Genomic DNA, 17,252 nt, shown 5'->3' on the forward strand with positions numbered 1-17,252 from the left:
ATGGGAGTAAAACTGTACAGAAAATCATCAGACCATAACCCATCACACACACACACACACACACACACATTTGTATTTATAGAGAGTCACCTCTGGTCAGAATACATCTATCATTTCCATTAACACCCAAGCACACACAATTGTTTTAAGGTGATACTCTCTGAAGATGTGGGAGAATTAAATAGAGTGGGTGGTGAAATGGGAGGTGATCACAGTGAAGGTTAAAATACTTACACCGTACTTTAGCGGATACAGTAGATTGGTTCTAGTGAGTAAAACCAACTGAAGGAGTATTTCATTAAACTCAAACTGACAACGTTATGAGCTTGTTACTATCATGGTCCACACTCATGGTCCACACTGATGTCAAGCATTGATGATTTTAAAGAATTCACTCTATTAGTTGAATTTGAACTACAAATTTATTTTTTTGTTTATTGTATCTCAGTTCGCAGTTGCCTGCATTCATTGCTTTTGCAGAGGATTTCCCCAGAGAAACCATCAGACCCCAGTTATATGAACAGCAAAGTTAAACCTTTTCGAGGAGAGGTGTAGAGGTTGGTACATGCAGGTGGTGTGCACCACCTCTGTATAGGGGCATTACAGTATACCTTCCTAATAACAAGCCTGACTTTTCCCAGTTTTCATCTTGTCCAGCAGCCTATCATGCTACAAACCGCATGGAATCTGTGGTGTTCAATCTTTGCTCCAGTGCCTACTCCTACATGGGCTGTATACGACATTCAGGACATTAAAAAACCAGTACGCAGTTATTGAATATATTCTGTCCCTGCTCTTGACTGTTCTCGGTGGCATTAGCACTGTTAGCTGTTAGCTCAGTCATCACCATGTGAGCTGGTGGCCAGCAGCTAACATTGCTAATGCCACCGTGAACAACAACCGATATGCTCGGAATTCCTTGTACAGCAACTTTAATGGATAAGCCCAGTGATATTTTATTATTTCATTAGAAGACCCAAACCAAAAATGAATGTTTCACCAACAAATGTGTGTGTGTGTGTGTGTGTGTGTGTGTGTGTGTGTGTGTGTGTGTGTGTGTGTGTATCAATGCCAGATTTATGTTCATCCTCTGTGCCAAAAACTATTTAAAAAATCATTGAGCCACACTGCTGCGCTTGGTGACATGCTCCTTCCTGCCCATGAACACATACTGGAGTTGAGTTTGACTCAATCCCACACACACAATCATGCTGCTATATACACTAACTAGAGCACCAAATGTCGATTAATCCATCGCTGAAAATACTCTCCAACAGCACAACATTTCCTCCATTTGATAAATAATTGCAAATAAAGTACAGTAACCAGCTGTACTAGAAAGTGGCTGAGCCGTTTTTATAAACTGAAGATTTGAATCTTTTAAAATGTCAAACAGATATCAAGAGAACCCGATAGGCCTGGAGCTGAGGGCCACAGACAGAGTGGGGAAGTCAGAAAGTATTAAGAAACAGATGTAATACAGCTTGGGCTTGTTGTCAGATTTGTTGACACTTGATAGAAGATAGAATATAAGCCATATCATAATATTTACACTTAACCAGCACAGAGCAAAGGAACTCACTCCCTGTCAATGTCAATCATACTACTTGGATGAGAGAAGGGGCTGATTAAAGGGACTTGTCTAAAATGACACAAAAAGTACAAATGATTATAACGTGATGTTGAGATTTATACTTTCACAGTTATACACAGTTACTGCCAACACTACCTGCAAGCTTCATGGATGGGTATGAGATGGATTAGTATCGTTAAAACAAACTAGCTAATTGCGAACAACTACAAATATGAAGCAAATATATCAAAACACCTTAAATCGACTGGCTTCAAGTATATTGTAGCACCAGCATACTAGTGGAGTGATCTGGCTGAGTGATCACCTTGTGAAATATAACAAAATTAGGTTTTAGCCTGAAATGTGAACTGAAAAAGATGGTGGTCACAGATGGAAGAGGAGCAGAGCGGACGAACCAGTATAACGGCACAATAAGATGATGATGATGAGGACCGCCTTCATCTTCTTGCTCCTCTGGGGGTTTGAATGCTATGATGTGGAAACAACTGGTCTGACCAAACTGCGAGAGACATAGACAGAGAGAGAGAGAGAGAGAGAGAGTCCACCCTGCACTCTGTCATTTACAGATGTGGAATGTGGCAGTCGGTTGGCCAAGAGCACTAATTACAGACTATCTCTCTCTCTCTCTCTCTCTCTCTCTATCTATCTCTCTCTTTTTCTCTCTCTCTCTGTCTCTCTCTCTCTCTCTCTCGCTGTCAAGGCCAGTCAACCAGAACCAGACTGCACCCACAATCCTTTGCTCCAAGCTCCAGTCCCCAGACACAGAAAGCAGGCTGTACCCAGGACACACATACACACACACACACACACAAACACACACAAACACACACACACACACACACACACACACACACACACAGCTGCTGCACTTGAAGCTGCCTGTACTGATTATGATCCATTCACACAAAACCACCAACTCATTCATTTAATTAAGTTGCTGAGCTTGTTACCTCGATGAGGAAATAAAATGAAAACAAGCAGTCAGGAAGAGCTCAAACTAAAACTACATTTAGAGTGTGGATGAACACTACATCACTGGATGAGTCTCTGGGTGCTATATGCAACATTTAGAACATTATTATACTTTGCTTGATTTTCTGTTTCGCTGGTTCTGGTCGGATGTAAGAGCTTAAACTGACTGTTATGCATTATCATTTTGACACATTCTGGCAAATAAAAAGTAAATTTTCAACCTGCTTTGTCTCGTGACAGTGTGGCTTGTATATGCAGATGAACAGTGTTTGGCTTTCCTCAGTGTTGCACCAGTAGAGGTGGGAGGGGTGCTGGGCATGTGTGAGAGAGTGGTGAACTGTGACTGGATAATAAGTTGGACTGGTCCCTAAACACAGACGCCACTTTTTCTTAAGGAAGCCCAGATCTCTTGACATCTGTAGTAAGATGCTGCAGATGTTTTATCAGGCTGTGGTGGTAGTGTGTTGTTTAATGCTGCAGTCTGCTGGGGAGGCAGCATCAGACACAGAGATGCAAGGCGGTTGGACAGACTGGTCTAAAGAGCTGGTTCTGTGGTTGGAGCCAGGTTGGACACACTGGAGGAGGTGGTGGAGAGACGCACTGTCAAGATGTTCGAGGCCATCTTGAAATACCCAAATCATCTGCTACACAAAACCTTTATGGACCAAAAAAACAGCAGTGGACGGCTTGTAGAAGATCCTTCGCCCCCTACAGCCATCAGACTGTCTCATTCTAACAAAGCTAACTGAATTTCCCCTCGGGGATAAATTAATTAATTTTGAATTTTGAATTTTTGAAGGAATTTAATGTTGTATATACCACCTCAAAGTAAGCTATAGAACTCACATTTAACAGTCATGGCTATATTGCTATTGATAAACAACAATCTGTTCATGTGATGGCCCCCTACATTCACTGAATACCATGAGTGGAACGCTCATTAAGGAGTAATAAGTTAAGCTTTGAGATTTTTTTGTCACCCTGCCATGCACAAGTCTTCATCACCTGTATTATTCCTACAACATGAACACCTTGGCATGCTATATTGCCGTAATGTCCCTTTTTTGAGTCTGTCCTCTGTCATCTGTCCAATAAGAGTGATAATGCTGAAAAAAGTAATAAAATAATCAGGTATAATAACAATAATAGAATATTTCTACAAACTGACAGACTGCCTTGGTCTATTCTTGAAAAGCCTGAACAAAATCAGGATGAGGGCACGAAAGAATTAAAAAAAAACAAGGCAGAAATAGATGACAGTTAGAAATGAGAGGGCTTCATTCCAATTGCAAAAAAAATTGTCTGATTCGCACATTATTAAACTACTACAGCCGCCAGTAACATATAACTAAGTTCGACCAACCCATCATCTCACAGTCCAGTCCAGAATCTGTAAGTAGTCATCCTATCTCAATCAGGACAAATAAATCATAAATGGGCAAGCATGAAAAATACAATATCATGGACTGAAGTTTGAATAAAATCCTTGTTTTTACATTTATCTTTATTGAAGCAACTGTCCGAATCGTGATGTAGACTGGGCTGAATTCAGGTGTCCACCCTCCAGACATGCAGACTCAGCTGTTCTAAAACTTACTAAGACTTCAATCAAATATATTGTGAACATGGATGTGCTACAGAACGGGTGACTGCTCAGCCATTCAACTTTGTAGGCGGGGCCTGCGGGAGAAACACTATTGCACATTTTGTGCACATTAAGTGACCCGTTAAATAAGTAAACCCGGAAGCTGGAAGACTTTCCAAGCATATGTGCAAGGCAAGCACTTCTCATTGGACTGAATAGGTGCCATCTTTGGGTCTCGTATCTAGTTCTTGATCCCTGAATTGTTGAATTGAATTGTTGTAACTTCTGCTTTGGAAATTTGAGCAACTACAATCATTAAAAAAAATACAAAGTTGATGACTCTTCTCTGCTCATCCGTTATCAGTAGATAACAAGATTCGCCACATTTCTATACAACATATAGGTTACACACTTTCAACTACAGTAACTTTGTAAATAAGGGCCAAACTGTGACTTTTCCTGCCTATATATTTGGCATTACAGCATCGCTTCCATATTGCAGTGGTTTATGGGTAATAATTAAATAAAGTAAAGTCTGTACACCAAGCACATTCTCTAGAAGTGGAGATTCAGAGGATGTATGGCTTCTATAGGTATATTAACAATAAGGGTTGACATGAAGTAAAAGCCGAAAATGCAATTTTTGCAATAAACTGCTCAAATGTCAAATGTTTTTTAAACCAAATCACAGCTTGGATTTTTCTCAGAATTTTCTAAATTCAGCACCAAATCTATGTAACAACTGGTAACAGCAAGAAAATTGTGGCAACAAATGGAGACAAATAGAGCATGGGATTGGCCATTATATACTCACACCATAACATTCTAAGCCCATACCTGAATGATTAATACATTGACTTGTATTTCTGATTTATGACTAGAACAACTGGACACACTGTGCCCAAATTAATGTTCAGGTTCTGAGCTTTCAGGTGGAGTATTTCACTTCTATGTGGCATCTACTGTTGACCTGCCCACCCGTCCCCCAGCCCTCTAAAAAGGGGGTCGGAATGATATGAGGTTAAAATTGATGAGTTCGGATTTTTACTCATTATGTTTTCTGCCAGGGGACATCTGCTCTCAGAGAGAAAACAGGAACAAAATCTGTTGCTTGTTTGTTTTTGTGTGCATATTTGGAGATCTTAATGCAGATTGATACTCAGATTTTTACAATTAAAATAGAAACTTTTTTTTTTCCAACTGAAAAAATGAGCCCTTCTGGCCTAATTACTCTCAGAGACAACAATCTGGTTCCGGGTTGGTTTATAATACAAAGCATAAGTATTGGATAATTAGCAAGCCGGGAGAATGCAACAGAAAGTCTGTAGTGAAACTTGAGAGCTGCATCAGTCTGACTGTAGTTACTGTAGCATCACCAATTAAGCCATGTTAGAGAGACAGTAGGAATACTTAGTGTCTCTCTCCCTCCAATACAACGTAAAGCTTGTTCGGAGCCTGAGCCAATGGAGCAGCTGTCAAAGCAAATTAGAGCAGGAAAAACACTGGAGAGAAGTCTCCCTCCTCCTCCCCTGTCCTCCCTCCATCCTATCCTCATTCTCCTATCAACCTCCTTCTCTTTCTCACTATCCCTCCTTCCTTCAGCCTCAACCCCCACCTCCTCCTCCTCCTCCTCCTCCTCCTCTTCCTCCACCCTCCTTCCATCTCCCCACTGTATTCCCCTCTCTCCTCATTCACCCAAGACTGAGCCACACACACATCCCGGAATACAAATAATGTAAAAGCATGCATGTAAATCATTCAGGACACGCTGGTGACTGTTCTGTGTGCATACAAACTAGACAGCACCATGAGTGTGTGTTTGTGTCATTAGTGCTATAGATTACACACACGACAACTGCGACAACTGATCCATTAGCAGAGGAGATATGCTCTGTTATGTGTGTGTGTGTGTGTGTGTGTGTGTGTGTGTGTGTGTGTGTCAGTTATGCCCATAACTTCTCTACTGGCATAACCATACTGGTACACACTGTCCTCATGTGCCTCCAGTGGTAACAGTGGAGGACTAATCCATCACCCTGGATGCCCTCAGCTCCCCACCCTGACCCTCCTCTCCTCGCCAGCATTATCAAACTCACTTACCAGGATATTACCAGGATCGCTTTATGGCTGCTGAGATAACAGAGACCGGCGGTTCATTAGCAGCACTACAACAGTGGTTCTATTATCAGCCAGGGAGAAGTGCCTTGGGAAAACATTACTCTGTGATACTTTTCAGGGGCTTAGGAATTATACTTTACTACCATAAAGTGACAGAAAATACAAAATAAGTGTGTCAAGGTTGCAATTCACTCACTATTCTGTACCCTAGGCCAACTAAACCAACTACTAATGATGAATTTGTTCAGTGACAACCAAACAAATGGACTCAGGCTGCTTTTAATGAATTGCCTAGGGAGGGATGGAAGTCACAGAGGTGTCGTTGCTACAGCATCATTTCCCCCCGAGACAGTTAAAGAGATGGGAGGTCGCTACCTGAACTCGATGCATAATCATTAAAAGGATCAACTTAACAATAACAGGCATGAAGTTTGAATGACAATGCAAACAATTGGAGGCTGACTTTGGAATAACTTTTGATAGATGCTAACATAATTTCTAAAATAAGTCTGTATTATGGAAGTACAGGAAAGACTGTCTCGAGGTGAAGGCTGCTTTTCAACAAAAAAAATGTTTTTTTAAGTTTGTTTGTTGTTGTTGTTTTTATATGGTACTAAAATTACTTTATTATTTTATTAATGTTTAATTGCAAATCATTTTCTCCATTAATCAATTTTGTTTTGGTCTATTAAAAGTTAAATGACTTCAGCTCAGGACTTAAAGTTATCTTTTTTAATATTAATTAAAACATAACTCAGAATGTTTGCTGTTTAATATTCTGTCACTCAGATCATCAGTTAATCTACTTATTTAACTGATTTGATTCCTTATTTATCGGGCATTATTGCCAAAAAAGGTCTTTGATGATAATAATTACCACATCAAAATACTGGTCCAGTGTTTCTAAAAACAAAAGCTTTTGTGTATATATATATATATATATATATATATATATATATTACTTTTTATAATAAAATAGACAATAATATTTTCATAGCAACTGATATAAAATTAAGTGTGATGAGGTGTGACGTGTCCATAAGTGAGTGTAGGATGCCTGGAAACTTTCGTGAGTATTACAGCAATAAATAGATAAATAGCTGCTTATCATTTATGAATGAACAAATATAAATGAGGAGTAAGTGGCAGCTCCACAGCGGTAGACTGTCAAAACCTTCAAAGGGTCACCGTGAGCTGAGTCTCCAGCCCTCCGTGCATGTTACCTGGCTGACAGCTGTGACCGTCGGTGAGCTCCAGCGCAGCCGGGCGGGGTCCCGGTGTCCGGACGGGGTCCCTGTGCCTCCTGCCTCCGCTGACTCAATCCTCGGCTCCTGACCTTCCTGCTGCAGTGGCTCTGCCAGCTCTACTCTACCTCCTTCAGCTGCAGCAGACGCCACAGTTAATCCAACCGGACCGCGGGCATAAACGCTGGCAGCTGTCTGTTGACATACGGATGTTTCGCGTTACTCAGCGGCAGAGCTGATGCGGCTCACCGCCCCTCTCTCTCTCCCTCTGTATGTATGTGTCTGCGACGCTGAGCCGTGCCGTGCCGTGCCGGAGCGGACAGGAGCCTGACAGGACAACACATACACAAAGACTAAACACGCCCAGCCGGCCAGCCACGCTCCAACAAGACCCGCCCCTACCGTAATACTCAGGGAAAAGCCTCAGTCCAAAACAGCTCAACACCTTATTCTTATGGAAACCGCTTGTGACAACCGTCTATGGCAGGGATGGGCAATTTAAATGCTGGAGGGGGCCACAATTTTTCATGGACACTACCACAGGGCCACATATAGGACCGTGCACTTAACCAGATATGATGAAACTGCCATTTTAAATATTTTTACAGTGCAGTAACTTAACATATTTCATGCTCAAATGCATGTATAACAATATAAATAGGAATACAAAAGGTTTGAAGCGAATAAAAAATAGCCACTTCATGTGATTTCTTTTTTTTTTTAGTGCAAGAACAGCAGACCAACATTAATTGCAAGAAGTAATTTTGTGCATTTTTACACTGCACTTTTAAGTTTCATGCTCAAATGCATGTAGTTGTACTGAGGGCCATTTCAAATGACGGTGCGGGCCGTATGAGGCCCCCAGGCCTCCAGTTGCCCATCCAATATCCTATCTTTATTCAAGAGCGTAGATTTTCAGTTTGAGAGCTTGATTTTATTCCTTTTCAGTGAAACAGCTCCTGCTTGTGCTCAGATTTATTCTCCTCATGCTCACATTTTCTGTTCGCACTCAGATTTCTCAAAAATCACATGCTTGTGCTCACATTTCTTCTTCTTGGACACAAACATTTCGCTCGCACTCAAAAATGTCCTGTGATCAGATCTGAAGTCTGCACGCTCAAATCTAAAGTTTTGCGCTCTCAAAACTTTTGTGCTAGCATTCAGAACAAGCACGTCCCCTCAGGTTGAGGTAACTGCTCAGACTGAAGATGTCCCGCCCCTGTGATTATAATAGTGTGTTTCACCGACCAATAGGGAGACAGCTAGAGTGTGGACCAATCAAATGACGGATGCCGTGTCTTGGGTGCGTTCCTTCGCCCATTTTGAGCGCTCCTTAGGGGCGGGTAGTATATCGTCTGTTTGTAAAACTGCTTCTCTCTTAAAATTCACCAATTTACCATATTAGCCAGCTGTTTGAATCGTCACCTATTTAAGACACCAGCATATTTATGTATAATTAATCTTAAATAATCCTAAAAAGAGTTATCTTAATAAATAACTAGGCATTAAAGTAAATAGGCTTACAAATTAGTAGTATGTTATATTAGAAAAATATAAGAAGACACGTAGCCAATGTGTTTTTCTTCACTGTAGCTGTGTCTGTTGTTCACAGACAGGCATGAGACAGTGTGTTCTCACAATATGTTATCTTGTTTAGGCTAGATGGCTCTGAGTCCAGCGCTGCAAAACTTTACCTGTGACCTAATAAAAGGCCTGCATTGAGACCAGACTTTTTCTCCCGTGTGTGTTTTCTCTGGGCTTCCAAATTACGAACCAGAGAAAGAGACCTTTACAATTAGATGAAGGAAATACACTGCATTAGGCTACAAGCACAAATGTTCATAGCATATTTTTGATACATTTTTAATCACGCTGGTTACACGGATTCTATAACTGTAAAAGTTAAAATTAAAAATTATAATATGACATGCAGCAAGAGAATGTTAAAATGCATTAACTAGCTATGCGTTTATTCATTGGACAATGGTAATGTTGCTATGCCACACGGAGTATTTATACTATATGAAATATATCCCGCTAATATAAAATTTGAAAAAATCTGAGATAACTCTTTTTAGGATTACTTAAGATTAATTATACATAAATATGCTGCGTCTTAAATAGGTGATGATTCAAATAGCTGGCTAATATGGTAAATTGGTGAATTTTAAGAGAGAAGCAGTTTTACAAACAGACGATATACTACCCGCCCCTAAGGAGCGCTCAAAATGGGCGAAGGAACGCACCCAAGACACGGCATCCGTCATTTGATTGGTCCACACTCTAGCTGTCTCCCTATTGGTCGGTGAAACACACACTATTATAAGCACAGGGGCGGGACATCTTCAGTCTGAACAGACTTGTTCTGATTGCGAGCACAAAAGTTTTGAGAGCGCAGACTTTAGATTTGAGCTCGTGGACTTTTGTGTCCAAGAAGAAGAAATGTGAGAACAAGCATGTAATTTGTGAGTTCAAGCAAACATTTTTGAAAGAAAGCAGCAGAAATTTGAGTACGAGCACAAAATGTGAGCAAGAGGAGAATAAAGCTGAGCACGAGAAGGAGCCGCTTCACTGAAAAGGAATAAAATCAAGCTCGCAAACTGAAAATCTACGCTCTTGAATAAAGATAGGATATTTCTTCCATAGACCACAGGACTTTTTGTGCCTCTCAGGTAATCGATCAACCACAGTCACACTTTTCGCTCTCATATTTTTCTCTGGTGTGATATATATTTAAATATTCTGATCAGCAGCAAATCAAATGTTAAGCTCTCAGTTATAAATAAATCACAATAAACTAATGTGTGATTAAAGCCATGTTGCATAAAATAATGCAACCAATAGAAACAAAGAAAAGTACATTCAGACAAGATCAAGAAAACATGGATAGAATATCTGCCAATCTAACAACATTTTTAAGTAATTCGTTAGCAGGGGGCAGAAGTACTTTTTCCATGGAGCATTTAAAATAATAATAGGTAACATGATCATAGTGTGGACGTTATTCTCAGATTGTCTTTTTTTTTTAATTTACAAGTGATTTCAGATGCTGTTCAACCATCCGACATATTGGTGCTTGAAGTTTGTTAAAATAGTAATGGTTACTTATAAAGTAATCATTTATTTGGGGAAATATACCCAAATATGTTTTTTACTGAGTTAAATAATAGGATATTACCTGGTAAGAATTTTGTCTGGCTCCGTCCAAAGGTTAAAAAAATATTTTTTATCTATTTTTTCTGCAAATCACAAATGGGTTGATATGAAAACTTTGTGGCACTCTTTAGCATCTGTATGAGACACACCTGGCTAATGACATAGACCACAAGACTAACCATAGACTGCATGAGTCTAACGAGTATATGACGGCAGAGAGAGATTAAGATTAAGATTAAGATTCAGTTATGCACACACACACTGAAACAGCGAGCAGTGAATTTGTCCTGTGCATTTAACCCTTCACACACCAATGAACACACTATGCTTAGGAGCAGTGGGCAGCACATTTCCCCAACCAGGCAGTCCTTGACTTGTCAGTCCTGGAATTCAAACTGGTGAGCCTCTGGTTACAAACCCGATTCTCTAACCTCTAGGCCAAAAAAATCACAATGTTAACCACATGTTTAAAACTGTGACCCAGTGCGTCACAAGTAGGGAATGAAAAGGATTTGCAGCGGTCCAGAAACATTAAAATCGAACATATCTTTGGTCTGCCGAAGCATACGATGTCAACATTTATTTGGCTGACTGAGTTGGGTTGTACAGGGGTTGTGTGCCAGACTTTGTAGCCTGGGTGTAGTCTTACAAACCTTTTCCTGTCGTTACCGTATGATTGACAGGCAACCTGCTGAGACTGCACATCCATTTTCTCTTTATTGGATAGTAAGTGTTTCATTGACTGTATTTCTGTTTCCTTTGTTTATTTTTATTTTTCTTTACATGTGTAGCAATGTGTGGAGTTTGTATGTTCTCCACGGGTCAGCGTGGGTTCTCTCCTGGTCCTCTGACTTCTTCTCACAGTTCAAAGACATGCAGCTTAGATTTAATTGGGGACTCTAAATTGTTCGTAGGAGTGAATGAGAGCGTGAATGGTTGTCTGTCTCTCCGTGTCAGCCCTGTGAGAGTCTAGTGACCTGTCCAGGGTGTACCCCGCCCCTCACCCAATGTCAGCTGGTTGAAATTGGGTGAGAGGCGGGGTAAGGGCTTTGGATAAGCGGTTAAGGATAATGATTGAATGAATGTTAGAAATCTACTAACCAGGGTGGATCTTTATAAAGCACCACAAAAGTCTCAGTACACACACAACAATGACTGCCTTGAGACATCCAATAAAAGCCCAGTGTCTCATTTCAGATTTTGTCCACTTAAAAGTGTAAGTGTATATATAGGGGTTCATCTTTTCTTTTCTTTTCTTTTCTAAAAGTAACTATGAAAAAGCATGACTGCTGAAGTTGGTGAGGATAGAATACAATTTATGTCATTTCAACCATTGTGAACTAACCACATAATAGCCAGGCAGGTTATTATAGAGTTCCATTAGCCTACATGAGAAGGTCAGAAAAGCTCACACATCAATCGTTTGTGGTGACAGTACAGTTTCACTAATAGACGGTTTGAATGGGGTCAACTGTGAGACTCAGGGGAGCTGTACCAGTTACCATCAGAATGATAGATGAACACAGCGCTCTCCTTCTCGCTCTGTTCACTGAGAAATGCTGATTGGGGAGCTTTCGGGTGTTGCATCAGTGCGTTACCTTGGATATGTTGGATATGAGCACCAACACCATCAGTCACCCTGACAGCCGATCAGTTAGCCAGCCAATCAGGTCAGAGTATGAGTGAAAAATGCAGGTTGGTGGCATGGTGCTTGGTGGTGCTGAAGGTGTACACACCTGCTGTGCAGTGGACAGCTCAGGTCTGTCACTATCAAGGTTTCATCCTTTACAACAGGTCAATTAGGCAAGGTTTTAAATGATATGTTGGTCTGATCCGATAGGAGGTGGACAAAATATCATGAATGTCTGGAAAAGGATTTGATTTTTCAGGTTTTTGCCATGACAGTTTGTTGACTGATGCTCCCAAAGTTCAGCCACAGATCTGCCCCTGTGGAGTTGTGGTAGTTGTCTCTTTGAAAAGTCATACATCAATTTCTTGTTCCAGACAGGCCTTTTAAAAGGTGACAAATGCTGCTAACTGAACGAACGTGATGTTATAGCAGTGCTTGCCACTGTGATGAAGTTAGACTGAGAGCACTCAGTGCTCTCACAGGATAGAATATCAGCAGTTATCATGCTCATACTCTAGATTTGGGTTAGTAGGGGCGGCTTCACCTTCTAGCATGTTCAGAAAGCCTTTGTCAGCCTATAAAATGGGCTGCTATATCAATATTTACTGTTGGGTCTCTAGTGGCCAGAGTGTATACATACATATATATATATCCATAAAACAACCCTCATTAAAGAATAGGTTTGTATTATTGTATTATTCATTATTCTACTCACATTCTATATGTATGTATGAAATAATTTATATGGAATGTGAAGTGATACATTAATCCACAGTCCTTGTTTTATACAAAAGGGAGTCAAGTAGATATCTTTTTCCTGGCAGTTCTGTGTACGTTTATTGCACATACATCCTACTGTCAACCACCAAGTCCCAAGTCAAGTACTCAACTTGTGTTTTAAGTCCTAAACTACTACTATGCACTTTACAAATTTAAAACTGTCACCATTCATTATTGTGAAATAAACATTTAAAATAAAACTGATTGGTGGGTCTTATTGTGTGATTCTTTTAAAGCATTTAGTCAGATGTAATTTTTGAGCTGAATGTTTAGTAAGTTGCTATTTGACTTCAGCATTGTGTATGTTATAATCTGTCAGGAAAATTTTAAAATATCATTCACTTCCCATTTTTGGGGAGCTTTGGGAGAATACAAATTCAATTCCAAGTCAAAAGGCTAGTCATTTGTGTTAAAGACAGTTAATTTTAATCTTTTTGATTAATTCAGGTGTTAGGCATTAGATTCATGACTCCATTAATCAATGTATATGGCATGTACATAGGTAAACTATTGTAACACATTTGAAAAATGTTGCATGGATTAAGTTCATAAGAAATAAGACGTATAAATATGACATGCAGGTTTCTAACAGCCTTGCCTAAAATTGAGGGGTGCTGTATTACAAGAGTTACAGTTGGGTTAATAACAAACCATCATCTCTATTGTATATACAGGTTTTGTGTGTGTGTGTGTGTGTGTGTGTGTGTGTGTGTACATGCACGCTCAAGTGCGCGCATGCATGTGTGTCCCCAGGCGTCTGTTGAACTGTGTAGTGATGACACATTGGAAACTTCACACACACACAAGCAGACATTATCTCTCTCTCTCTCTCTCTCTCTCTCTCTCTCTCTCTCTCTCTCTCTCTCTCTTTTACACACACACGCACGCACGCAAGCACACACACACACACACACACACACACACACACACATTGGCATTGGGACTCCTTGGCACCTAAGATGTAGGAAGTGAAGCGCAACAGAGCAGCAGAGTCTGACAAGTATATAGAGGAAACAGACAAAACAACCCCCCAAACACCCTCCCACACGTACACACGCACAAACCTACACACACAATTTCAAGCGTGAACCAATACCCAGAAACACATTCAAATATAAAAATGTTGTATCAGATAGTGCCAGTTTGACCATGCCTCAGTTTATGACGTAAATAGAGAATCAGTGTTTGTGTGTGTGTGTGTGTGTGTGTGTGTGTGTGTATGTGTGTGTGTGTGTGTGTGTGTGTGTGTGTGTGTGTGTGTGTGTTTGTGTGTGTGTGTGTGTGTGTGTGTGTGTGTGTGTGTGTGTGTGTGTGTGTGTGTGTGTGTGTGTGTGTGTGTGTGTTCAAGACACAGAGAGGTTTGGTGCCAGTGAGCTGATAAGGGTGTGATAGCACCGACACAGTGAGGTGCATGGGACAAAACACAGATATTAAGACTTGTACTGACAGGCCTCTACAACACACACTAATGCACACACTCATGGGCTCACACACACGCGCGCGCACACACACACACACACACACACACACACACAGCTAATAGACTGCAGGGGTAAATGTTGAAGCTCTCTTATTTATTACATGACATATGTTCCTTCCATACCAATGCTGTGATGCTATCAAACATCACAGCACAGTCTGTTTTTGTGCACGTGAGTACCAGTGTATCATCATCAAGTGTGTGTGCGTGTGTGTGTGTATGTGCATGTGTGTGTGTGTGTGTGTGTGTGTGTGTAGCTGATGTAGAACGTTCATAAATGGGTGTAATGGGCTCCATATGGTGAAGTTGGAGAGCTGGAGCAGAGGGTGTCTAGGAGAAATATCACCTCTGTCTCCATCTTTCACACACTGCTGAGCTAACACACACACACACACTGCAACTTCCTGTGGGGATAAAGATGTTGTTTCTCCAGACGGTGTTTGCGTGTTAGTGCAGTGTGTTGTCAAATGGAAATGATTAGAAGGAAACACAAAATGATCACTTATGTGATGAGGAAACAAGGAGGGAAATGGGAGAGGAGCTGAAGAAAGGCAAAATATGGAAAAGAGACAAAAGAGGGAGAGTATAAAATAATAATATACTGCATGCAGAGAGCGCCATCAGTTTAGACAGTATGATGCATTTTTGTGGCTTAAACTACAAAACAGAAAAGTAGTTACAATGCTTCCTCCTTAACCAATAACTGAAAAAATTATCCTACATATTAAGATATATTAATCATGATATGGACCACTGTAATATATACTTTTATACTCATAAAGGTCACTTTACTCTGCTTTATGAATACTTACTTTATTTTGCCAAAAAATACTTGTAAGTTAACTTTTCAATGCAGGACTTTTACTTGTAAAATATTATTTTTACTTAAAGGATCTTAATACTTGATCCATCACTGGATGACTCTGCAAACCACAGACATCTTAGTTCTTACTTTTTTTAGTAACTTTATTTCTGCAACATTTTTAAATTGTCAATTTCTAAAATGTATGCACATGGGAACAACTGTATGGTCAAAGTTGGGGAGATAGATGGTGATAGTGAATGAAAAACTGAAAATTAACTATGGGTATGCGGTTCATACAAATCCATGTTTTCTACATGAAACCTGCAACATACCCAACCTAGACTCACATCCTTACCATCCTCCTTGCTGCATACTGTATATGGGACAAACTACTGCCGTGGCACTGAACGTTGACACTGGATGTAAATTGTACTGGGCAGAATCGTCCAATATGGACATGTTTCCTAGGGATACTGTGCTGGTTGTATAGAGGGATTGGTTAATATTAAGTGTTCAGACTGAAGGTGAAGTTAGACACTGCTTGATCAATTGCAAAGTTAGTAGAGAGATCCTCACTAGTGAGGAAAAGATGTCTCAAGGTAAATATCTTAACTTGAGCAAAACAGTTGTAATAATAATAATAATAATTCCGTGAAATTGACATGGATTTCGCTACAATGCAAGTTAATGACAGTCATATCCCAACCTGGTATTTTTTCCTATTGGTTTGTGTCCAAGTCACGTGACTTTCAAGGTTCCGGCGGTGGGAACGAAAAACATGGCGGACAGTTATCTAATTTTTAGTGAAAAAATCAATACTTTGACTGTTTCTGCATGAAAATGGATTTTGATTACATTTCTAGCGAGGAATATGTTTTATTTTCTAAATATTCACTCAGTGAATGTACATAATCACTTTGTGGCGAAGATCTCGCCAGAAAAAGACGATCCGCTGTGTTTTATTTTGAAATCTGTTTTATTTTGTAATCTACCGGATGTGGTCCGATCCTCCCGGATGTGCTGTGCGATCTCATTGAATCGCGCTTCACTGTAAATGGTCCGGACTCTGCTCTCCTGTTTTAGTTAAAATATCTTCATTAAACAAACATTGTTGTCTTTTTTTTGCATAGATAATATACATACAGTATAATTATTTATTAGACAGTGTGTGATATTCGATATATTGGGTAGAAATAGGTTTTCACAACCCTAATACGGAAGAACTACAAAACGAGAGGTCTAGGGAGTTGTAGTTTTTTTAATAAAACAGGGTTTCCCCTAAAATTGGAAGTTGGAAATACTTAATTAGTGACTTTCCAGGGGTTTGAGGGGATGTCAATCACATTTTTGGCATCAGAATTTAAATATTGTCTTGTTCAATGGGGGATTTGTTATTTTTTCAGCATATCCTAAAGCCCCCCCACTCCCACCCCTTAGTGACTATGCTCACATTATAGTCCATGTCAACACCTTTCTATAACAGTAGGTCTCATGTCTGTAACCCTTTTTGTCTCTTAGTTATAATCATTTAAATATGACCCAGGGTTAAGGTTCAAAGGTCAATATCTCAAAGCAAGAATATTATAGAACCTTGAAATTGATACATGTTACTCTCCAGGCCAAGACCTTTCCGGTGATGTATTTGGTTTAGCTCTATGACAAAGTTTTATTTTTTTCAAACCTTGGAAATCTGCCCTAACAGACTTAGATTCCCACAGCCCTTTGAGTGCTCTGAGTGCAAGATGTGAAAAAAAAAAATTTTATTCCACGGATTTTGAGTTAAGAAAATCCGTGGCTATTTCACGGATTTCTGTGAGACCAGGTTGCTTTTCCACTCACCCCTGGCAGTCTGTATTCATGTAGTTCTGGATTTGTCTGGTGACAACCT

At 40.0% G+C, this 17,252-nt stretch overlaps 1 protein-coding gene across 1 annotated transcript in view; it reads right to left on the reverse strand.

Annotated features, from left to right (window-relative positions):
• Positions 1-7,765, reverse strand: part of dok4 (docking protein 4) — a 70,659-nt gene extending 62,894 nt beyond the window's left edge. Inside the window, exon 1 of the mRNA XM_059354364.1 lies at positions 7,493-7,765. The gene's annotated coding sequence lies outside the window, so the exon portion shown is untranslated. The remainder of the gene's footprint in view (positions 1-7,492) is intronic.
• Between the last annotated feature and the right edge of the window lie 9,487 nt (positions 7,766-17,252).

Source organism: Centropristis striata, chromosome 2 (genome assembly GCF_030273125.1).
Source record: "Centropristis striata isolate RG_2023a ecotype Rhode Island chromosome 2, C.striata_1.0, whole genome shotgun sequence".
In the NCBI taxonomy this organism is placed as follows: Eukaryota; Metazoa; Chordata; class Actinopteri; order Perciformes; family Serranidae; genus Centropristis; species Centropristis striata.